Raw genomic sequence first — 12,229 nt, forward strand, 5'->3', positions numbered from 1 at the left:
AAAATGGAAAGGTTACTGGCAGCCTTTGAAGGACTTGGGAGAGGGTGTCTCATAATGCTTTACATAGGATATAGAAACACGTTACTTTCTTAGATTTATTTTGAAGTATTATTTGACTTTCCTTTAAATTTCATTTTATTCTGCTTTGAATTGCATTTATTTAATCAAAGCAGCTTTTGGGTCTTTGAGCAATTTTTTTCTTCATTCATTCATCTGAATGTAATTGAAAAGGCCAGAATTTATTACTCATCCTAACTGCTTTTGGACTGAGTTGCATTCTAGATCATTCTAGATTACAGTTAAGAGTAGACCACATTGATGTGGGTATGGAGTCATACGTAGGCCAAATCTAGTAAAATTGGCAGATTTCCTTTTTTTAAAAACACAAGTGAGCTAGTTGGATTTATCAAACAGTTGATAGTTTGTGATCATCATTACAGGGACTAGCTTTCCAGGTTTATTAATTAAATATAAATTCCACTAGCTGCTACAGTGTGATTTGAACTCATGTTGCCAGAGTATTAACCCTTGGATTATTAATCCAGTCACAACACTACCATATTCCACATGCATGATAAAGGAAATTTATAATTTAGTTAGTCTTCAGGGTGCCAATCACAATCTTTGAAATATCTGGCACTCTTTCTGTTTTTATCGAACATTCTTACTAAGGTTATATTTTAAGTGATAAATGGCAGTAATTCTAACTTCTATGTCATTAAAGTATTTCCTACTACTTGGAGAATTTCTTCATAGATACTTAACAGCTTTTTATTTTTAATAATTGGCTCATTCAAGTTTGACTGAACAATGAATTGTAGAAGTTGGTCTGGAATAAATCTGCCAGTCATTCAGAATGGCAAAGTCATATGACAATGAATCATGGTAGAATTGTGACAAAATGAATCGCTCAAAGGAAGAGAAATGTCATAGGAATTCTTCAAATTTATTGCTGCAATTTTGACAAAAAATACAGTTTTAAAATCACTTGTTCTTGGCATATGACATTCTCAACTGTACTTGAAAATTTGAAGTGCATCTAAAGAAACAAAGGAAACAATTAGAAATTGCGATGTATTGGTGAGATTGCAGTAGTTTATTAAGAAGAATGCAGAAAGACAGACACTAGTGGTTATGTCCGGCCTACAACAATCAATTATGGGATGTAAGCATGCATGTACATTGTCTGTTTGACTTGAAAGCCAATAAGAACTTCCAAATGCTCAATAACATTGACCACTGCAGTCAATACTGGTTAAAACAAGGTGAGCTGTATTACTATACAACCAATTCGGAAGGACTTTGGTTCAACACATATCATTAGTGAGGGAGACAATGACACCATGCACAAAGTTCAGAACCAGTTGCAGTTCAGCACTCTTACTCAGATCTCATTGTAGTGCCCTGCAAGCAAAAACAACTTCAAGTCATATTACTGACTGTCTGGAAAAGTTAAGAAAGAAAATATTTGCAGGTAGTTCCATTTGCAGCCTCAGGATGACACTTCAGAAGCACTTCATGGTTTGTGTGGTCAAGATTGTAATCGAGCAAGTGGGGTGTCCAGTGTGTAGATAACAAGCTTCCCCATGCAGCACTGTGAGAATGACCACGTAATTAGCTCATTTTTAAATGATGTCGATTACTAATTATTGATTAGGACACCAAGGATAACTCCCCTTTTCTTCTCTGAACTAGCGCCAGGGAGTTTTTCATTCTACCTGAAAGAGGAGGCCAAGTGTCAGTTCATTATTTCTTCTGAAAGTTAAACTCTTAGTCTTTTAGCTTGGGGCTAATAATGCTATGACTAAACCACAGTAAACTTCAGGTCGCCTATTCTATCTCAAGAATTAACATAGCGTAGCCGAGCACTTGAGATTATTTCTGTTGATTCAACAGCATTCACAATCACAGCACTTCACTGTCATCAACATGTTTGCATGATTATCCCACAGCACCAAGAAGAGGTGATGGTGTAATGGTAATGTCTGCTGGAGCAGTAATCCAGATACCACCACCCCCCCCCCCCCCTCCCCCTTCCCACCACCCCAGTAGTGTTCTGGGACATGGGTTCTAACTCCACCGTGGCAGCTAATGAATTAAGTAAAGATGATCTGGAATGAACATGTAACCTAACTATGCAAATATTGTTGTAAAACATTATTGTGAACCATCTGGCTGACTCACGCCCTTGAGGGAAAGAACTGTCTTTACCTGGTCTAGTCCAGCATGACTCCAGACCCACAGCAATATGGTTGACTCTGAACTGCCTTCCGGACAATTGGAGATGGGAAATAAATGGTGGCCCAGCCAGCGGCACTCCCATCCCATGAACAAATAAAAGTATGCTATGCAAATTAATCATACTGTACTCATCCCATAGCTGTATGTAAACACAACAATTGTTGGCATACTTTAATCTTCATTTAATTCCAAACCCACTTCCTTCATGCGCTGAGAGAAATGGTAGCCTCTTTAATATGAGTAATACTTTTCAGTTAATCTTTCTGTCACTAAAATGTGTGATAGTGAAGTGTGTATTACAAATTATTATTGGATTGAGGTATAGATTGAGACATACCAGAGAAAATTCCTGTTCATTAAATGTAATCTTATAAACTGTTACAGTTGGACAAGATATTACATTTTTACATCATGATCACTTGGACTCATGCTGTCAACCCGTTACTCATTGTCATGATTTAAGATGACATGACTATCTTCGAGTGTGGAGAGTGATCACATGGAGGCACTCTATGTAAATGTAGAAATCGGTAAATGAAAGGTTCTTGATAAAATGAGCCCAGAATACAGTAGACTCATCAATATAACTCCCACACAAGAAGGTATATGGGGAATTACATTCTTAGTGTTGACCAGAAAGGCACAACAGTTATCAATGGAGAATTCCAGCAACCATTTTTTTGTTTGTGATCATCTGTGATTGAAGAACCTGCTGACTTTTCCAACCAAACTGAGACTGATGTTTAGTCACTTTCTCAAATGCCTGGGGTTTAGTGTGTTCTGGGTCAAAATCAAGGTATCAGCATTTGCAGATGTGAGTTCTAAATGCTATTTCTTACAAAAGGGAGTCCAGATGTTTCTTTGGCTGTGAGAATGATGTAAGCAGTCCATTTCTGGTATCAAATATTTGCATAGTTAGGTTACATGTTCATTCCAGATCATCTTTACTTAATTCATTAGCTGCCACGGTGGAGTTAGAACCCATGTCCCAGAACACTACTGGGGTGGGGGGGGGGGGGGGGGGGGGGTGGTGGTATCTGGATTACTGCTCCAGCAGACATTACCTGCTTATCATTTGCAGGTAAAATAGAGAGCCTCCCCTGACATTAGAAGTTTCCCTCGGTTTGCAGCTGGTCTAAAGCAAATCGAATCTGGAGACACTGGTAGGATAGTTGATTTGTGGATTTCTTTTAATGATTAATTGATAATGTATTGACAGAGTTAATGACAGAATATATTATTGGCATTTCTCCTGTATTACTATTGAATGATATCCTGCATTGTCCTGTGAACTGTGCCACATATTGAATTATTCAGTTACTACTCTTCAGTGTGGCACTGTAAGTTAAGTTATCATTTGTCTATAACTGGATATTTAAAGAAATTAACTTTTGAACTTCAGTTGCAAAGTGACAATCTGGAACATTTTACTATTACTGAACTGGGATCCATCGACTAACCTAATCTAAAACCAATCTTGTGGCACACTGGCTCTGAGTTGGTGTAGCAGAAACTGGATATTTGTTGCAGGTACTTTAGCTAGAATCATTTGACCACTCTGTGCCACAATGGCAAAATGTTGATTGGCTTTTTGCCAGATGCCTCCCACTGAGAAAAGAAATGAAAACACGATGGATTCTTTCCTGGTCCCTTTTTCTTTCCAGAATCATGAATGTGATTCCAAAAGCAGCTGTTCACATATTTGGGATATAGCAAGTGGCATTGCTACATCAGTGTAAGCAATCAGAATCTGGTTTGCAGGGATGGCTTTTTCATTACCTCTTCATTACTTATCTTGTCAATCATATGACTTTCGATACCATCTCTTTTCTCATATGTAGCACCAATGAATGAGTGGTTATCCACCAAAACTATCTCCTGTATCCTGGCACCAGAAACTTGGCCATAAAGTAAATGATTGTCAGCAATTGAAGTCTGCAATATGCTCCAAGTAACATGTCCTTCCACGTCAATGAAGAAATAGGTTTTGTCCCATCCAGCAAGATTTTTGCTTCAGTCGTCATGCTTTGTTATGATAGTAATACCGGACAAATCAAGTCGCAGAATGAAACTTACTCTGATTGACCTTATATTTGATTTTTTTTTGTAGTTAATGGTAAAAGGTCACTGAAATATTTTCACAGGAGATTACAGATGCCCTTTAATAACAAAACATAAGTTTATTACAGAACACAAAGCAAATGTTACAAAAAAAGTCTCAAACAGAAAAACAAAATTTCAACCTGTTTGCTGACACTATCTGTTGGAGATTGAAGTCCAGAGAAGTTATTCTCCTTTTTCAAGTTTTGACGTAACAGACACCTTTCTTCTGTGTATTATAGAAAAGTTGATTCTTCAGTTCCGAAGTCAAAAACAAATCTAATAACCTTGTCAAAAGCACAACAGTGTAAGTATTTCCTCCAAAAATGTTGCAGGCCCTTGAGTGCTATCACATGTTTTCAGAGCAATGAAACATTAAGGGAACTGTTCCAGAATAACTTTAGAACTATTAAAAAAGTGAATTCTCAATTGACTAAATCCCTCTGCCTCTATTTTAAAATCCAACTTCCCAAAATGATTTTGTTTTTTTAGTGCACGTCTTCATCTCAACTGGAGGACTAAAACGTTCCTTCCACTTGTGATTTCCAACACCAATTGTCCATCCCTAGTTTAGTTCATTAACTATCTCTGCTACAAGTACGAGTTAAGGAGACCGATTTCAACTTCATGCAATGGTCAGTAAGTGTCCGTCTATTGCAGGATCCACCCCTGTCACCAGAAAAAAGAGACATAATCTGTTTGGTGGTCAGGCCTTGTTTGAATGCAGCTAGTGAACTGCCAGTCCTTTTTTCAGCACTGAAACATAGGTCGCCATTTTGGAATGTGGCAGGAAATCTAGTGTGAATAAAGAATAAGGAATAAAAGGAAAGCTAATAACTAGATTGGCCACATTTTCCATACTTCCCTTGTCCTTGGCTATTCTGCCAACTCAGCATCCCGCTCCTACTGTCTCCTCTTACCCTTTGATTCCTTTAATCCTAAGAACTATATCAAACTCCTTCTTGAAAAGAAAAAGGCCTTACACCACAATCTTTCCTCAGGCTCCACACAATCTGTTCTATAAAATGTTTGATCATTTCAACCATCATGTTGAACAAAAAAAGCAGTTTTTGTATTCAAACAGATGCTCTATTTGCTGAAAGCCATTGTATCTATTTTGCCATGCATTGCTTTGGTACCAAAATCTCTGTTCAAAGTCAGGCAAGATGTTATTGACAATAGGTAGAATTCATACTGATGGGTAGTGATTTATGAAACACATCACTGAATGCTAGTGAGCTACAAAACTCAAAGATGTTCATTTGTATACATTGTCTGCACCTCAGTGTAGTGTTCCTATTTGGATCTGCAGAACATTAAACACTTTAAGGATGGCATAGGATAACATGTTTCTCCTCCATGTTTTCAATTCTACATGGAGTGGCCAAGCAATCATAAGGTAGTGAAGAGAAAAAGAGTTAAAGAAGGATCATAAGCATAGGACTGTGTATTTGAATGTAAAAAGAGAAAAAAAAGAGTGCTATGAAACTTTGTTAGTTTTTATTATAAGAGGATTTAAGTATTGGAGTGGTGAAGTCTTGCTTCAATTTTATAAGTGCATTTTTAGACTGCACCTGAAGTACATGCTCTCCTTATTATTGTCATAATGGGACATGACTCAGACTTGTTTCCAGAATGGGTGAATTACCCAATGAAGAGAGATTTGGCAAACCGGGCCTACATTCTCTAAATTGGAAGAATAGAGGTGTTATCATTGATACATACAAAACACTTAAAAGAGATAGTTAGCATAGATACATGTAAGATGAGGAGTCTAGAATGAGGGGGCATGATTGAAAAAATAAAAGAGGGACTGGGTTAAGGAGAAATCTTTTCACTGAAAATGATTGTGAAACTTTGGAATTCTCCACCACGTAGGGCTGTGGGAATTCAGTCTTTACCTGTGTTTAAAGTAGAGGTTGATAGGTTTCTGATAACCAATGATGTAAAGAGCAATGACAATTGTGTAGGCAAAAGGGAGTGAAGTGTTTGATCAACCATGATCATATTAAGTAGCAGGGCAGGCTTAAAGGGCTGAATGGTCTACTCCTGTTCCTTTGTTCCTAAGGTAGAAAAACAGAGGAGGCAGATAAAAAAATACAGTGAGCTGGCCAGATAACTACTGGAAAGTGCTGTGAGGTCTTGACTGCTGTTGTTTTATTAAAAGAAAAGCTCATGACCAGTACAGAATCAGTGAAAATGAGAATAAGTTGAATAATTGATTTTGAAACACAAAACAGATAGATGCCTTGAAGGACACTATTCAGAAATGTAACAACTGGAAATTGTGTGAAAGAGATTGATTTTGAGACAAAATGCACAATTTACATATTATTTGACTCTGAATCCTGAGTACTATATTAAAATTTTAAGAATAATATATTCAGGACTCTATTTAATTCTGAGGAAGAGTGTAAGAAAATATAGAATACCATTATCATGAAGAATATACATATAGATGGTATTAAAGATAAGATCCAGGTGGTGTATTATAAGACATAAGATGAATAAGGAAGTCACCACTTCCAAGTCTTGTTGACTCATCCAGAAAAATGCCTTTTCAAGAATATTTCATATGCTTTAATATGCAGGAACAACAATTTTTATGACTAAAAGGAAAATATTGTCTTCTCCTGTAGTGCCATGAAATGTCTTGGAGAATATGCGAACTCCACACAGAGAGTCGCCTGAGGCTGGAATCAAACCCAGATCCCTGGGGTTGTGAGGGAGCAGTGCTGAGCCACCATACCTTGGTCAGTGCATCTTGGAGATTGTGTACACTGTTGCTGTGAATGAAGTGAAGGTGGTTGATGTAGTGGCAATCTAACAGGATGCATTTATCCTGGATGGTGTCAAGCTTCTTGTGAGAATGAAGCTGCAGTTCTCCAGGTAAATGGAGATTGTTCCATCACATTTGTGGTGGGTAGTTCACAAATTAGTTCTAGCCTCCACTACTTCCTCTGGCAGCTCATTCCATACATGTACCACCCTCTGCGTGAAAAAGTTGCCCTTTAGGTCTCTTTTATATCTTTCCCCTCTCTTTCAAGCAGTATAATTCTATGAAGCTATGCCATAGCCCACATACCACACAGAAATTTGTTATATATATTATTGTGTTGACTTGTGCCCATTATTTGGAATTCATATTTACAAATCTTGCTGACAACAATTAATCAACAATGTTTAATCTTCCAAGTTAGTCGGTAGGCATATTTGCATGGATATGTCAAAGCCAATGAACTATTAGCTGTCAAATTGGATTTATTCTGACTTCACATTACCTCCCAAAAATCTCGTTTGCAAGCTGGTTCCACATTTTATATTGTGTTTTGAGGGATAGATTGGAGATTTGTAGCAGCCTTATGATTAGTGGAAAGTAATACAGTAGGAATTGAGAAATTGTAGAATAATACTAAGCTTTATTCTGTCAGAAAAAAAGAATGAAGGGGACATTGGGAGGTTGTGTCTGAAAGCTGAGCCTTTTTCAAGCAGTGAGAAAGTCATTCCCATGACTTCAGGGATCATTTTAATTGATTACTCTCGGTCTCTTGCTTGTTTGCTGCATAAAGTTGCCACATAGACATTTTCAGTTTTTGTATAGAGTTTGTTTTCTGGGTCATGGCTCAGAAGAACAGAAGCTCTATTTCCTCCTCAGTATGACAGAAGAAAAAAAATTGTTGGAGCAAGTATTGTGAAGAAATGAACAGCTTAACGACTGCATCAAATAGACGGAGATCTGGGCGAGAGTTCTTAGTCTTTGAAGCAGTGACAAAGCACTCTCTTTAGAAGTTTTATTCAACGTTGAGAGTCTTTGGCCAACCCTATAATATGCTGTTTTAAATGAAATATTAACAGCAAGGATTATCTGTAAATTTAAATATTTAGCCTTTTCATAAAATGAATGCGTACCTTCCCCAGTTATATGATTTATCATCTTTCGCAGCATAATCATTTGTAAATGCGCTCCACATAAAGTCAACAGACTCTGATGTTCATTCTCTACGCTGTCCATTCTTATATTAACTACTTAACTTTGGTCTCAATCAGTACAAAACCTGCATCCGAAAGAATGGAGGGTCTCAGGGATAGATTTACTTAAAATAGCTTCCCTTTGGATGTTTGGAGCCAAACATTTAAAATCTTGATTGATCTAATTTGAATAATTAGGCAGAAATAAGTGACATTGTGTTGACACACTATAAGGCAATATTACATTACATTTTTAAAAGCAATTTTCTAATTCCATTCGCTTCCAAAAATACAGTATTTTGTATGCTAATGTGGGGAATGGATAGGACAAATAGACAAAGTCTTTTCCCTGGGGTGGGAGAGTCCAGAACTAGAGGGCATAGGTTTAGGGTGAGAGGGGAAAGATATAAAAGAGACATAAGGGACAACTTATTCACGCAGAAGATGATACGTGTATGGAATGAGCTGCCAGAGGAAGTGTTGGATGCTGGTACAATTGCAACATTTAAAAGGCATTTGGATGGGTATATGAATAAGAAGGGTTTGGAGGGATATGGGCCGGGTGCTGGCAGGTGGGACTAGATTGGGCTGGGTTATCTGGTTGGAATGGATGAGTTGGACTGAAGGGTCTGTTTCCATGCTGTACGTCTCTGTGACTCTATGACTCTAAATGGGTTGCCACTATGAAATATTTAACTGAATTTTAAAGATGTGTCAGGACCTCTTTTAATTCCCTCAATCAAGTGGTATGACGACATCAGGATAGCCATAACAATACTGGAATGGAGACATCTAAGTCTCCATTATTTTCATAGAAATAAACAATTAACCAGGTAGTTTTCCAGAGCAAAACGCAGGCAAATACATATTAAACATGAGTATTTATTCCAATACTAATTAGTTTTATGTAACGTGTCATCGCGATCAATTATGTTTGGTGGTGTTCCCATTTCTTAGTCTTACATACTAGTTTATAAAACCAAATCATGTGTGAACCAAAACATTCTTGCATTTGGTTCCTCACTGCTAAATAATCAGCTTTGAAGTTCAATGATGAGGGTTTCAAGAGGATTTTGTTTTAAACAACCATAAACAATCTGAGGAGCAGTCAACATTAGAATGTACGTTCTGGTAAGTTTAGAAAAGAAAAGTTATATAAAGGTAATTGCAAATGGAGGAGCATAGACAATTTAGAATGGCATATAATAATTACTCAATGATTGTGAATGGTCTAATAACTCAATGGTGACATAATCAGTCCCTCATGACAAAAGAATTGAAAAATATAATCCTTTCTGACATTAAAACATTTGAGATCTTTCTAATCAGCATGGCATGAATAAATTATTTTCTGAGTGTTCAGTGGAATATGAATAAAGCATCATTTATTATGGCTCAGTGCTGGTGAGATTTCCATTTAATGATGAATTAGCCATATAACATTAAACACTATTACGGAATCATTGGGAACAGTAATAGTTATTGAATTAATGCAGGTTATACATTGCAGTTACAAACTTTTTCCAATTGGTTATGAAATGATATGTTGTGATGTTTGACCTTTATAGTTCATTATTGTAGCTTCACATTATTATTCTACAAATATGCTTCGAACATTAATGTTTCATCTTCCTGCACAAGCAATAATAGAACTGTACATATAAATTATTCTCATATAAATGAAACAAATAACTTTGGAGACTGGAAATCTGAATTGAAAACAGACATTGCTGAAGAAACTCAGCTGGTCTGACAGCAACTGTGGAGAGAAAGTAATGTTTCAGGTTCCATATTATCCCAATCTTCATCTCGGTCATAGAATCGTACAGGACAGAAACAGGCCCTTCAGCACACCATACTTGTCCTAACAAACAAGCACAAAACTACACTAATTTCATTTACCTGCACTTGGTCCAGAGTCTACAATTCGCTGGCTTTTAAATGTTGCAAGAGTACTTGTACCCACCACCCTCTCAGGCAGCACATGCTATAAATCTGCTTCCCTCTGTGTGAAAAAATATTTCCTCAGATCCCCTCTAAATGACTTACTCCTTGCGTCAATGTTATGCCCTCACCAGGTACTGCAGATATCTAAGGCATGTCAATTTTGTTTTAACCTATATTGATTATCTATTGGCTTGTTTTCCATTGTCTACCTCAAATGTTATCTCCTCCTCATCCATTTGTACCTTAGCAATTCTGATTAATCTTATTTTGATTTTCATATCTTTCTATCCTTGTTCCAGCTACTTTGATCATATTGGACCTTTAAGCTCCCTTAAGATTCACCCTTATTAGTTCTTTGGAACTTTTAGCAAAATCCTCTTTCAATTTTTGCCTCTGATATAATTTTTTCAAATCACTGTAAATTTAATTAATTTTGCCTCAGGTGTTGTCACAGGTTTACTTGTGTTTGCCAGTGTTGCAATTTTGACATACTGATGTGTGATAACATTTTAAAGTAGTGAATATTTTATTTTCTTTATTTATACTTCGGCCACTGTAATGTTGAGCTTTAAAGCTATGCACTGGCCTTGGTTTAACAAAAGCTGCCCCTGCTCTGAGCCTGAAGGTGCTGAATTTGTGTCTTAATTCAGGACCTTAACCACTCTAGTATCACACCTGATTCTCTGGTGCAGTACTGAGGGAGTTTGGCATTGTCAGAGTTGCCATCTTCCAAACTCAGATGTTAAACCAATGTCTAATCAGATCTTCTAGGCAAACATAAAAGATCTTATCACTAAACTGAAGGTGAACATGTGAATATTGATACTGTCTCTCTATGACATACTCAAACAATCTACATCATCCTTTCGAGAAAAATAGCTGCCATAATGTTGAGCAGATTTTACCTTCCTCTATCATGCAAACTTCGTTTCTAGAGATTCTGGTGGCAGGTTATCACTGTGAATAACTTCTGTTTCCTTCTCTTCCTAATTGTGGCTATCTCTCACATGTTGTAATTTCTTGTACATTTGTATCGAACCTTACTGGCTATTCTCTATAATATAGATTATAACTGTTTGATAAACACTTCACCTCTCTTAATCTTTTTTTCACTTTGAAATTCTTAATCATTCTTTTGTCAACAAGTTTCAAAAAAATTTTCTTAATCTTCTAACTCTTTTCAAAAAGCTTTCCTTGAAGCTTTCAGACTTCAATGGGTAGAACATGACTTTTATATAATTTCAGTTTCACCAAGGAAATTCTCTTTTTAATGATATGCCCATTAGTAACATCACATGGCCAGAATTCAACTGGTTGGAAACATATTCAAAAACAAGAACAAACAGGTTTAATTTTGTGACAACTAGAGGTCTCTTCCTTCTTCTCTAATCCATCCAAGGTCTTGCTCTTCCCTTTCTACATAACCTCATCCAGCCTTATAGCCCTTTTAAGGTTTAGTTACTCATACAATTCTGACCTTTTGCATATTTGTGGTTTTGATTGTCTGTCTGGTGACTAGGTTTTCAATAGATTAATTCCTAAACTCTGGAATATTTTCCCTAAAAACTCTGCTCCACTTTGCATGTTCTCTTTTAAAATCTATTTGACCAAATTTTTGAACTGTGTTCCAAATATTGTTTGCTAATGCTCCTGTAAAGTGCAATGGGACATTTTCATTTGCAGTATATATCGCATATATGATTGAGTGTTTCTCTCAGTTAGCTCATATCATGTTAATTATGTTGATGGTTGTTCAAGGTTCTTCTTCACTTGGTGACATTTTTAACAAGAGTTTGGAAAAAGGAGTGAGTGTCAACACAGGAACATTATGAGTTATTTGATTGTTGAGCAACTACAATTGGGATCTCCGTTTCACTTCAGTAATTTTAATAAACATAAATTTCTAAGCTAGCACAGAGTAAGTAAGAATTTATTGACATAAGAAAGGGAGCTGATTTGATAGCAAGGGCAA

Source organism: Chiloscyllium punctatum, chromosome 3, assembly GCF_047496795.1.
Source record: "Chiloscyllium punctatum isolate Juve2018m chromosome 3, sChiPun1.3, whole genome shotgun sequence".
NCBI lineage: Eukaryota > Metazoa > Chordata > Chondrichthyes > Orectolobiformes > Hemiscylliidae > Chiloscyllium > Chiloscyllium punctatum.